The 13,213-nt window shown below is 46.6% G+C and overlaps 1 protein-coding gene and 1 long non-coding RNA gene across 13 annotated transcripts in view; one reads left to right on the forward strand and one right to left on the reverse strand.

Annotated features, from left to right (window-relative positions):
- Positions 1-13,213, reverse strand: part of Fam163a (family with sequence similarity 163, member A) — a 78,282-nt gene that overhangs the window by 29,532 nt on the left and 35,537 nt on the right. The gene's annotated exons all lie outside the window — the stretch shown is intronic.
- On the forward strand, positions 1,024-8,384 carry LOC120096289 (uncharacterized). Of its 3 annotated transcripts, none has more exons than XR_010057230.1 (3): positions 1,034-2,710; positions 3,656-3,722; positions 3,821-8,384. It is a non-coding gene; the product is annotated as an uncharacterized LOC120096289 (long non-coding RNA). The 3 variants fall into 3 exon arrangements; XR_005492562.2 differs by having other exon boundaries at positions 1,037-1,126; positions 2,570-2,710; positions 3,656-8,384; XR_010057229.1 differs by having other exon boundaries at positions 1,024-1,126; positions 3,656-8,384.

Here is a 13,213-nt window from a genome sequence, read left to right on the forward strand (position 1 = left end):
GATTTAGAAATGTATATTAATAGTTTTTGGTAAGAGCTCGGGGGAATGGTCGTAAGCACACTGCCGTGTAGGGTAAACAGAGCCAACCTCTCTGGAAGGCAATTTGGCAGCACGAATCGGTTTCAGAGATCAAGAGCTTGGCAATTTCATTTCAAGCATTTATCATAAAGAAATGATAATGACTAGAAGACTTCAATTCCAGTAATGCAGCCTTCTATTCTAGGGCAAAGTCGGGAGTTATCTAATACCTAACAACAGGAGAACAGAACTATAACACCATCCATGCGGAATACTACAGAAAAGCATCAAATGCAGGCATCAGTGCCGCTGAGCGGGCAGGTTACAAAACAGAGTTAACTCCTACACGACGACCTTGAAGTGCGTTCCCAAAGAAAAGCAAGTGTGTACGAATATGGCCAGAGCATCCCCTAAAGTGTTAACTTTCCCCTCCTTTTAATACTACTCATTAGAAAAAGTCTTGCCAAGTAGCGCCAGCTGGCCTCAGACTGGTGATCCTCCTGCCTCAGCCTCCTGAGTGTGGGATTATGGGGGGGGGGTGCACAACCCCACCCTGCGTACTTTTGTCTTTGAAAGGTGTGATTATAAATTACTATTTCCTTGTGGTAATTGTCAGCGTTTTTTTTCTAAGTTTTGCACTGTGAAGAAAATGTTTGTCAGAGTCAAGGCAAACAATGTAGCCAGAAAGCTAAGAATTGCCAGGGTCATGTGAGAGGGTCCACTGTAAAATGCGAAGCCAGGGAATGCCTTTTTGATCCTGGCCTGGATGTTCTTTCCAGTTTATCAAAGGAAGCCTCAGCTGGAGGACGTGGGCGGAGGAGAGCCTGCAGCACAGACTTCCACTCTGGCTTAGAGACACCCTGTATTTATAGCCTGCTCAGTGACCTTTCTAGCTGATTGCAATTTATGGTTTCCTAATTGGTTTTCTTGAAAACAAGCAGTTGGTAACTTGTATGCCAGCAGGGTGCGGGTAGGGGGGATGGGGAGTAGGGTGGGGGTAGGGGAGGGGGCTTGAACCATTCCCTCCGCACAGCTTCCCTGACAGACTGGATAAAGCACCTTTAACTGATCTGTGAGTCACAGCAAGGAGATGGCGGAGAGGCTTGAAGTGAGTAATCTCTTTATGGTCTATATTTATGTGTTCTCCCACAGAGACGTGCATGGACAGTTTCTAAGGCCGGGTAGCTTTCCTTTGACATTTGGGACCACCTGCCTGGCAGCCAGGCAACAGAAGAGTCCAGTGTACTTGACAGAATTGAAGGGATAAGACGGGAGAATGAAAGCCAAGTCTTAAGTCAGTGAGCTAAAATAATCCAAGGAAGGGCCTGGAAGGAGAGGAAAACCCGAGCCTGCAGCTTTCAGCGTTTGCTCGTGGTGATGTGTCATCTAGCCTTGGGCTAGCCTCCTCAGGACATTCCTTTGGCTGGCTTGTAAAAACATCCAGTCAATCAACGTTCCTCTATTTTTCCTTCTAATTTTGTGTTTTCTTCAAAAGCTAATAAGGTTATTTTTTTCCTCTTTCCTTTTGAGGTTATAATATAATTACATTTCTCCTTTCCCTTTACTTCCTCCAAGCTCTTCCACATACCCCTCCCCGCTCACCTTCAAATTCATAACCTTTTTTTCAGCAATCGTTATCACATGTATATGTGTGTATATACATATTCCTAGATATAATCTGTTTATATGTATGTTTTCAGGGCTAACCATTTGGCACTGGACAGCCAATCGGTATGCTCTTCTTGGACAAGGCCACTTCTGTCCCCAGCTTTCCTCTGTCACCCGTAGGTAGCTCTGTGTAGGGTTAAGTTCCAGGGGCTTTTCCCCCAATCCACCTTGGCACGTCCATTGGTGGTATGTTCAGCACGCATATGGGAAGTCATGTTGGTGACATTTTAATATTATGTGGAAACAGAATCTCACAGCAAATTCCCCTTCTGGTTCTTACAAACAATATCCCTTGCCCTGCCTTCCTGAAACTTCCCCAAGCCTTCGGTGTGGAAGTTTTGTAGATCTATCCACTGGGACCATTCTCCACAGCTCTGTGTTTTGATTGGCTGTGGGTTTCTGTAGTGGTGTCCGACTGTTTCAAAGGAAGGTTTCCTTGATGAGGGGTGAGGACAACACTTACCAGGCTAGACGCTGGAGAAGGGCGTGGGAAGTTCTGAGACAGGGGCTCATCCTGTAAGGCCTGTTTCCACTATCTGGGCATGTAGATATTCCGGGCCATGCTAGACAGAGCGGAAAGGGAGCTGCTCAAGGCGACACGGGTTGGGGTGAGGGAAGACGGTAGCGCAGCATGAGCTTGGCGTGTTAACTAGAATTTAGCTCATAGTTTTCTTCTATCCCCCCCCCCCCCAATCTTAATGACAGGGTCTTGCTTGTCATCTTGGCTGACCTAGTGCTGTATAGATCAGTTTGACTTCAAACTCAAAATAATCCTCCTGCCTCGGGCGCCAGAGTGATGGGATAGCAGGCAAGAGCCACCGTGCTGGGCTGAACTGCGATCTCTATAACAAGTTCTACCATGCAGAGTTTCCTCCGTTTTCAGGTTCAAGATTAACTCAACCAAAGATCAAGGAGATCCTACCCATACTCGACAGAGTGGAGTGTTGAGTGTAAGCGGTTTGGGACTCAACATTCTTACCTCCTCCATGAGCTGCTCTGACAGGGAAGATGGGGATACCTCAAGGTGAGGACACAGGAAACTTTAGCTGTGGCTGCATCATTCTTGGAGAAGACAGTGGGTTCTGGAAGGCTCAAGGTTCTCATGTGTGGAAACAAACACTTGCTTTTAAATGTAACCGACAGGGCACAGCCTCAAGTATCTTGGCTGCTTATGAATCCCACAGTGGGTGGTGCCAACCAGGAGCAACTTTCACCTCCCACACAGAAGGACCAGACCTTTGGTAGCTTCAGAGGAGTCAGGATTTTTTTTCTTATGGGATCCTATTTCAGATATGTCCTCTGGGTAAAGATAGAGTATCTGAGCAAAGTAGGTGTGACCAGGGAGAAGTTTACAGTCACTTGCCCAGTCCCCCCAGGAAGTTCTCCATTTGTTATGGTTCTGACATGCGCAGATGTGGGGAAACTGCAAAATCTGTGTGTGTGTGTGTGTGTGTGTGTGTGTGTGTGTGTGTGTGTGTGTGCCTGCCCATGCACGTATGTGGGTATCTAGAACAATATATGGGTATGCAGGACAATTTCATATGTCTGTCCTTGTTTCTACCTTGTTTTGGAGTAGATACTCATTACTGTGTAAGTTAGACTTCTAGATATTCCTCTCTCCACCTTCTCATCTCACTCATCTCGCTGTTGGAACCCTGGGATTACAAACGCACACTACTGGGCCTGGACTTCTCACGGGTTCTATGAAGACTCGGGTCTTCATGCTTTTGTGGTTAAGCCACTGAACCATCTCTCCAGATCCCTAACAACACTCTTTCTCTGTCTGTCTCTCTTTTTCCGTTTGTCGTTCTGTGTCTGTGTATTTATCCGGTGCCCTAGCTGTTTTGGAGCTTGCTCTGTGGAAGAGGCTGCCCTTGAACTCACAGAGATCCGCCTGCCTTTGCTTTCCTATTGCTAGGATTAAAGACGTTGGCACCAAGCACGGCCTAATTCTCTGCTTGTTTTTCAGGCGGCTAGAAAAGCAAATCTCCAGGAACGACCAAATCGCACAGACGCTGAGAACAATCATGAGCATGGTGAGACAGCGACACGTAGGGGTGGGAGGCTGCATTGCAACTTTGACATTGCCTCTGAAGAGTTCGGTGGTCTCAGACAAGTTCCTAAACTTTCCTAGGAAACGAGTGGCTTTCTCTCCTGCAAAATGAAGATGTAGACTCAGAATCCTCAAGGTCTGCTCTCTGCTGTTCTTTATTTTTCAAGCCAGAAGGCTGCCCACTGGGGCGACCTAGAACTGTAGGTCTGGAAAAAGAAGAGAGCAGCAAGCGCCGGATTGCGGAGAAGGAAGAAGGGAACACTAAACTGTCCAGAAGCTGGGACACGGACTTTGAAAATCCAGGTGCCTAAAATGTCCACCAACTTTACCTTCCAAGTACCAAAAGATGTCTGCTTTACCTGGCCTGCCTAGTGACCCTAACCATACTGCCAGGCCTTACGGTGTACTTCCTGATCAACCCCTTCTGGGTTCCCTTCCCCCTATCCTGTTGCTACCCCAGGTTCCCTCCCATTAGTGCCCTTCTAATCCCTTCTACATCCGCTAATTCAATGAGTCCCGGGTCTGTTGAATTAAGCCAAATGCTGTCCCTGCCAGAATCCTCTAACTGCTCTAATTGGAAAAACAGCCCCAGCCTCTGCCCATCAAAGCTGATTATATCGGTGAGCAGAGGGGCCTGGTCCTTGTCCGGGATGCGCGTTTCACCCTGCCCTGAGCTCATCCCGCGTTCCCTGGGGCAGTGCAGGAGTCAGCTTGGGAGAGGTGCCTTCCCTGCTTGAAGGAGCAGCAGCTGGCTCTCGGCTTCTCTGACGGCATAAACAAATTTGTGCGCATCACAGGGAACTGGAAACAACTCCTGCTCAAGGCAAGAAGTCATTTTTTTTTTTTCTCTTCCCCGCATTCACTTTTCCCTTCCGTGAATCCCAGAGGAATTTACTAAGCTGGAGGCATGGATTCACTCCAAGAAAAGGTACTCTTGCCTCAGGGACCGTCCCGAGGTCCCACAGTCCAACCACACACCAATACCCAGGAGCCTGCTCTTTTGAATCCCGTTCTAGGGGTGGGGAGGTTAGAGCGGTCATCCAATCAAGAGCGTGTATCATTCATTGGCTTTGCTGAAACTAGCCTGAAGAGTGGCAGGTTCGGGCCATCACCCTTTGTTCTGAACATTTCCACCATCCTCAAATCAATCACCCTCCAGACCCATGAAGCGGGCATCCCACTGCACACAACTAAAACACTAATCGACCTTGCACCTCTGTCAAACCACGGTTGGAAGAGCCCTCCTGCGTATATGTTTGCTTTCTACTTTGGTTACCAAAGACTTGCGAGATGCACACAGGATGCCGTTTCTTCTAAGATCTCCAAAACTTATTACAGCTTCTTGGGTTTTTGCCACACTTGGGGAATAAAAAGGGCCCTCTGTGTTCTCGTGGCCAAGATGCTGAGAACATTCTGGTCCTTTGATGTAAGTCTGGGAATACAGTGCTAGTCCAGTTAGGAAGTGTTAGATGTTTAGCCAATGTTAAGAAGCTTAGTTGATTTGGCATGAAGGGTAAGGCATTTTAGTAAACCCAAGAAACCATACACATGGCCAGTGCTAACCATCCTGGGGCAGGCAGCATCTTGGGGCAGGCACCAGTCTAGGAGCTGAGCAACCTCCAGCAAGCATCAGGATCACCTGGAGGATTTAGAGCCAACCTCGGGGGGTGGGGTGGGGTGGGGATGCTCTAACTACTTGTATGCTGGGATGGGCTTGAGGTTCTGCATTCTTCAGTTCTCAGGTGATGATGATGTGGTACCCACACACAGAAGTGTATGCACAGACATTCTATTAGCATTAGCACCTCCTTGGTATTGACTAATGGCCACAGCAAGGAAGAGCAAGAGCTGCTGCCACTTCACTTACGGGTTTATGCATTTGGCCTTATGCACTTCCTCCTTTTTTCCCCTTTCAGATCTCTCTCTCTCTCTCTCTCTCTCTCTCTCTCTCTCTCTCTCTCTTTCTCCCCCCCCCCCAGACTGGCCTGGAACTCACTATCTATTCCAGGCTAGCCTTCCCAGCGCCACCATGCCCAGTTCATATTTCACTCCTTACATCTTCTGATGGATCAAGTTGAGAACTTGTCTTGATTACAGTTGTTGGTAAATAACGCCGCTTACATTTCCACAAGCATGCTTTATATCCAAATCTTCCATTTCACACTCGGGAGACAAGATCCCACAATTCCTTAATGTGCTTACAACAGGGCATAATCAAATCACACAGGATTTTTGAACAGAAGTGAGATTGAATTTATAGATTCTTTTCTCCTTCTGGTTATGGGCGCCCTTGAGATTTTTCTCTATAACGTAGATCTGTGCCCTCTTGGCCCATCTCATGGAGGTCTCCCCTTTGAATCTGGGTCGTGTCCTATATGTTAATTCGAACCTGCCTAGCCCGAACCCCCTAGGCCTGGCCCCAGATGCTTAGCCAGGTGTCAAGCATTGGGTCATACCAGGGCATTCTCCAGAGCATGCCTTGTCTGTGAAAACAATAGTTATCTTCCAGAACTAAATAATATTACCATATCAGGAATGACTTGCAGTTATATATGATTCTCTGTGTGTTATATAGTATTCTCGTGTCTCACAGGGCTGATTTTCCTGGAGTTGATTTGATCAGCTAGTGGTCAAACCATATCTCTAAGGTTTTACCTATCCATCCATCCATTGCTTTGTACAGATATAATTCCCAGACTTAAAGTTCTACTAGTCATTCTAGAGGCCTTGTGACCTCTTGTTGAAAACAACAGAAATCTATCTGTTACGTACAGCAAGCTATTATTACACACCACTGGGAACAGATGAAAAGGAAATAGGAGTGTCTGTTACTGGTCAGTTTTCAGTCTGAAATGTCCAGAAGTCCAACAACGCTCCCTGAAACATTTCAGCCCGTTCATTTGGCTGAAACATCCTCTTGTCACTGCTTGGGCTCTGAGACCCACTAACTTTGTCCCGCTTGGGCTCTGTGGGAAGACTTGGCTCTCTGTGTCATTGAAAAGCCATCCAATGGGGCTGGAGAGATGGCTCAGTGGTTAAAAGCATCGTCTGCTCTTCGAGAGGTCCTGTGTTCAATTCCCAGCAACCAAATGGTGGCTCTCGACCATCTATAATGGGATCTGATGTCCTCTTCTGGCCTGCAGGTGTACATGCAGATAGAGCACTGATATACATAAAGTAAATAAATCTTAAAAAAAAATCTTAAAAAAGAAGAAAATCTGGTAGGAAAAGCTTTTTTTTTCTTTTCTTTTTTTTTTTTTTTCGGAGCTGGGGACCGAACCCAGGACCTTGCACTTGCTAGGCAAGCGCTCTACCACTGAGCTAAATCCCCAACCCCAGGAAAAGCTTTTTAAAAAGGCCATCCAAGTCACTAGCCTCAACCGTTCTCATTAAAATACCTTTCCAATACAGGAGTGCATGGAGAGTGTTCAGTTTAATAACTTCTCAAAGCATAACTATGTGGCTTCCTTGCTTACTCCTTTAAAAACTCCTCCAGCCACCAGGATGATGTTTGACCATTCCCTGCCTTCCCGAGTCAACCTTCTTTCTCCTCAGCCCTGTTACTCCCCCTCGGAGCTTGTATCAAGCTTGTGCCTGGCTGGCTAGCTGTGTCCCACAGGGTTCAAAAGGACAATGTTAATATCATAGCAGCCTTATTTATAATAGCCAGAAGCTGGAAAGAACCCAGATGTCCTTCAACAGAGGAATGGATACAGAAAATGTGGTACATCTACACAATGGAATACTACTCAGCTATCAAAAACAATTTGACTTCATGAAATTCATAGGCAAATGGATGGAACTAGAAAATATCATCCTGAGGTAACCCAATCACAAAAAAAAGAAAGAAAGAAAGAAAGAAAAGAAAAAAGAAAAAGAAAAAAACCACACGTGGTATGCACTCACTGATAAGTGGATATTGGCTCCAAAGCTCAAATTACCCAAGATACAATCCATGGACCACATGAAGCTCAAGAAGAAGGATGACCAAAGTGCAGATGCTTCAGTCCTTCTTAGAATGGAGAAAATATTCATAGGAGGGGATATGGAGACAAAGTTTGGAGCAGAGACTGAAGAAATGGCCATTCAGAGCCTGCCCTACCTGGGTATACAGCCCATTTATATATGGCCACCAAAACTAGATAATATTGATGAAGCCAAGAAATGCATGCTGACAGGAGCCTGATATAGCTGTCTCCTGAGAGACACATCCAGAGCATGTCAAATACAGAGGTGAATGCTAGCAGCAAACCATTGAACTAAGAACGGGGTCCCCATTGGAGGAGAGAAAGGATTGAAGGAGCTGAAGGGGCTTGCAACCCCATAAGAACAACAATACCAACCAACTAGAGCTCCCAGGGACTAAACCACTACCCAAAGAGTACACATGGACAGACTCATGGCTCCAGCTGCATATGTAGCAAAGGATGGCCTTGTTGGGCACCAACGGGAGGAGAAGCCCTTGGTCCTGCCAAGGCTGGACCCCTCAGTGCAGGGGAATGTTGGAAGTGGGGGTTGAGGAGGGAGAACACCCTCATAGAAGAAGAAGAGGGGGATGGGATAGGGGGTTTATGGCTGGGAAACGGGGAAAAGGGATAACATTTGAAATGTAAAAAATATTCAATAAAAAAAAGCAGAAAAACTATTTTGAATCCTTGCATTTTGAATGGGGCTTTTCTGTGTGTGTGTGTGTGTGTGTGTGTGTGTGTGTGTGTGTGTGTGTGTGCAATAAATGGTGAAACATTTCCAAAAAAAAAAAAAAAATAGGTGGCATGGGCTGTGCTGGGTCTTACTACAAGCCCCTGGGCACTTCCTGCCTCTGTCTTCCCTGATGACGCATGCACAGATACGCAGTACTCGCCTCTGTGGACCTTCGAGCTTGTGGACTGTGTGTCTACAAGACCCCAACTCCCCTTTCCACACTCTCCTCAGCCCTCCCTCAAGCCATTTTCCCTGCCCAGAATTCTGTTATCTTTCCTGCCACCATTTGTCGGAAAGTCCAGATCCACAGCTCAGTTCTGCCCCGCCCCCTCCCGGCCTCATGGTTAGAAAAACCTCTTCCTCCTCTCTGCTTGTGGGCAGGCAGTGCTCTACTTCTGTGCAAAACTGAAGAATAAGTTGGTGTCAGCCTCCGTGCCCTCCTGCCCTCTCCAATACCTCATGGCTGGAGGTCACGCTTTTTATATCTCTCACTCCATAAAGGGATGTTCACATGCAGGTTAACTGAAATGGCAGTGGCTGCACCAGGCTATGGGCTCCCTTACTTTCCTCCTGACTTATCTGGGGCAGTTTCTTCTTGGATCCAAAACCAACACAGAGAAGAGTAAGTCTCCAGTGTGACCGTGTGTTTTCTTTTGGATCTAGACTGAGAGTTAATGGTGGGAAGAAGTAAGAAGTCGTGACTGCAGGGGAAGATGCCCCTCCCTGTTATCTTGTATTACTACAGTATTTTAGGTGCTTTGGTGCAGGTTTGAGATGAGGCAGCCGGAAGGTTAGAAGAGCAGTGCACAGCCAGGCATCCAGCTGACTTACGGGAACTGCTGGGTTTGGTTTCTACTTGCCTCTGAGTGTTTCGGCAACACAAGCAAAAGAGAGATACAACCAGCCGTAATGGTCTTAGCTATTTTGTGGGTTCTCCTTTTTCCCATCCTTTATCCCTCCAGTTTCACCCTCTATCACTAGACGGAAGAGGAAGAAGGATAGGAGGGAGGTGGGGGAAGGGAGAGAAAGAAGGGGAGGGAGGGAGGGAGGGAGGGAGGGAGAGGAGAGGGAGAGAGAGGGAAGGAGGGAAGGAGGGAAGGAGGGAGGGAGCGAGGGAGAGAGGTCGGAATCTAATTTTTTTTCTTCTTGTTTCTTTGCACATGACTACTAACAAACCATGACCAATGCCTCTGAATGACCAAGAACCACCATCTGCTCTCGGGGCCCTACCATTCACATACCCTCGAAAAGTTCCCAGAATTCCAAACATCACGCAGTTGCAGAAACTATCTGCAGCTGGCAAAACCACGCCCCTGCTACAGCCGGGGCGTATCAGCTGGTGCACAGAGTCCAAAGCAGCCCCTTATCCCCACACCCGGGATCAAAATGAAAACACTTTTTAATAATATTTCTGTGTTCTTAAAGAAACAAATCCCAAATCCTCACTACAGTCAGCTAAGACGACTCAGAGTTTAGGAAGATGCTGCTCTTCTTTTTTTCAAGCTTTGAGAAGCATCCACTTAAAAGAGCAGGTTGAGAGTTCAAGGGAGTCACCGCTACAGCACTACACACAGAGAAAACAGTTAAGCACCCCCATGGTTCCCCAGCAACGGGGACTGAACCCAGGGCCTCCCCACTACCCTCTTCCAAGTCTCCTGCATGGATGCTGACGGAGGGTAGGCCTTTGACTGGTGGCCTGTGTGTCCAGTACACAGATCCCTGTACCTTGCCCCACATTCGACTTAGCTTCTCCTCAAGCCTTACCCAGAATGCTGCTATCCTTCCTACCATTAGAAAACCCAGATCAAAGCCTCCCGTTTGTGGATGTGTTAGTTTATGTGGACACACACGTGTATGCAGGTGCACAGGCTCTCGTTACACACGTGTGTAGAGGCCAGAAGACAGCCCTGGGTATCATCCTCAGGCATGTCAGTCTTTCTGTTTTGAGACAGGGTCTCCCACTACCCCGGAACTTGACAAGAAGGTTTGACTCTCTGGTTAGTGAACCTCAGGAATCTGTCACAACTCCTTAGTGTGCTGGGATTACAAGCACATGACACCAAGCCTGACATTTTATGTGGGATCTGGCAATCAAATTCAGGTCCTCAACTTTTTCTGGCAAATACTCGATTACCTGATCTATCTTGTCAATGCTCATCCCCCAAAGCCACTCCCTTAGCCTTGCTATGTAGCCTAGGCTAGTTTCAAACTCTTAAGTCCTCTTCTCTGAGCTACCAGAGTTCTGTGTGAACAAGCATGCACTACCATGACCAAACAGGATAGTAACAAAAAAAAAAAAACAAAAACCCCAGAGTCTTTGTTTTATTTTTGCTTTTGAGATAGTGTCTCTCTATGTAGAGATGCTATGTAGGTCATGCTGACCTCAAACTCAAAGAGGTCTACCTGCCTCTGTCTTCCAGTGCTGGGATTAAACGTATGTGACACCACATCCCACTAAAAAGCAGTTTCTTAGTGTGTGTCTCAGAAAAATCGGAGGACCAACATCCGAGGACATTGTGCTGGGAAGCAGTGCCCTGGGAGGCGTTAGCAGTCACAGGGAGCTCTGCCAGTGGGCTTGAGGCGGAGCCCAGGGTCTGATTGGGAGGTCTGCAGGGCTCCAGGGCAATGGATCTCAACCTTTGGGTTGTGAGCTCTATGAGGATCAAATAACCCCTTCACGGGGGCCACATATCAGATATTCACATTACAGCTCATAAGAGAAGCAAAATTACAGTTATGAACTAGCAACGAAAATACTTTCATGGTTGGGGGTCACCACAACATGAAGAACTGTAAAGGGTTGCAGCATTAGGAAGGTTTGGAACCTTCCCAACTGCTCTAGGATCTTCAGAGGAGTTGGGGAGAACTGGGGACAATCGTATTCAGCTGCTGGCCCCTGTAACCAGCTTAGCTCATCTCTACCTTTCTATGCTTAATGAATTAGAAACTGGGGACAGACACCTGATGAAAAGATCTTATGTTTAAAAAATTGTCACAAAAAGAAAACAAAACAAAAGCAAAAACAAAACAGAAAAACCACAAACCCACAAACCTATCATGAGTAATATTTCTTTTCACTGAGCCTTTGATGATTATTTTCTAGGAGAATTTAAATTCACTTTCAAATTTTTGGGGGCAAAATTTTAGAGGGTTTAAATTTCTAGGTAAATGCATAGCAAACCAAATATTTATACACCTGTTCAAGACAGATCTTACTCATAAGACACCCAAAGACGGAACCAGGCCAAATATTCATTGATAGACGGAGGGGGTGCTGTCCCACAATAAAAGGGAGTAGCAGGCACTGTGACATAGGCTGTGACCTGGATGGATCCTCACACATTATGCTGAGTGACTGGGTCGAGATACCAGATTCACATATTGTATGGTTACTTTTATACAATGTTTCCATAATGGGCAATTCTTAGAGAGGACAGGATAGCTGCTTACTGGGCATGGAGTTTACAGGAGAGTGATGGTAGAGAGAGCCCAGCAATAGGGATATGCTAAGTGCCACTAAATTGTACACTTAATAATGGTAATGCTATATGAAATGGGGGCAGGGAACCAAGCCTGAAGGGATGGCCATCAGCATTGCTAATGAAAAGCCATCTTATAATTTGATAATTAATCAGGCAGAGAGTAGAGATGACATCATTATGGAAATGAAGGACTCACTTCATCAGGGCCAACACACACATACACACCATATACACACACACACACCACACCACACACACACACACACACACCACACACACACACACCACACACACACATACCACACACACACACACACACCACACACCACACACACACACACACACACCACACACCACCACACACACACACACACACCACACACCACCACACACACACCACACCACACACACACACACACCACACACCACACACACACCACACACACACATACCACACACACACACCACACCACCACACACACACACACACACACCACACACACATACCACACACACACACCACACCACCACACACACACACACACACACCACACACACATACCACACACACACACCACACCACCACACACACACACACACACACACCACACACCACACACACACACACACACACACACACACACCCCTCCTATACACTAAGGAGGAGAGGACAGGTGACCACAAGTGAGTGTTGGACTAACAAACTGGAGATGGTTTGTCTTTCTATGGCTACCGCCCAGGATTCACACATCTCTCATCTTGCTAGCGCTGGCCCTGAGTAAGAACCATTCTGTGGGTCGAATCCTGGCCCATGGACTAGAGCACAAATTAAACACAGGCCTCTGCTTCTGTCTGTTCATGGCTCATCTATTTTACAAATATTTACATATAAACATTTCCATAATGCTCTCTCCCTATTGAATTTATTCAGCCTCATCTGCTTTTGTATTTATAGCAGAGAATTAATAAGGATGACCCTTCCTTGTCAAGGACTCTCTGAGATATTCTGTGGGTAAAACCAGATCTAACCTCCTTGGAGCTACTTCACAAACCTGGGGGCATTTTCATCCTCTCTCCTGCTGGATTGAAGACCCACCCCCAACTCATTTTCCGAGAGTACTAAAAACTCTCCCTGCAAGGAGCACATGTCCTTTCCTTACCCAATGACAACACATTCATTTGTATTTCTATTCATCCAATTAATAGTCATTGAAGATTGAATGTCTACCATTCAATGGGGGGGTTAGAACTGTGTCAAGACAGACACCAGCTCCAATGACATGGGCACTGG

Source organism: Rattus norvegicus, chromosome 13 (genome assembly GCF_036323735.1).
Source record: "Rattus norvegicus strain BN/NHsdMcwi chromosome 13, GRCr8, whole genome shotgun sequence".
Taxonomy (NCBI): domain Eukaryota; kingdom Metazoa; phylum Chordata; class Mammalia; order Rodentia; family Muridae; genus Rattus; species Rattus norvegicus.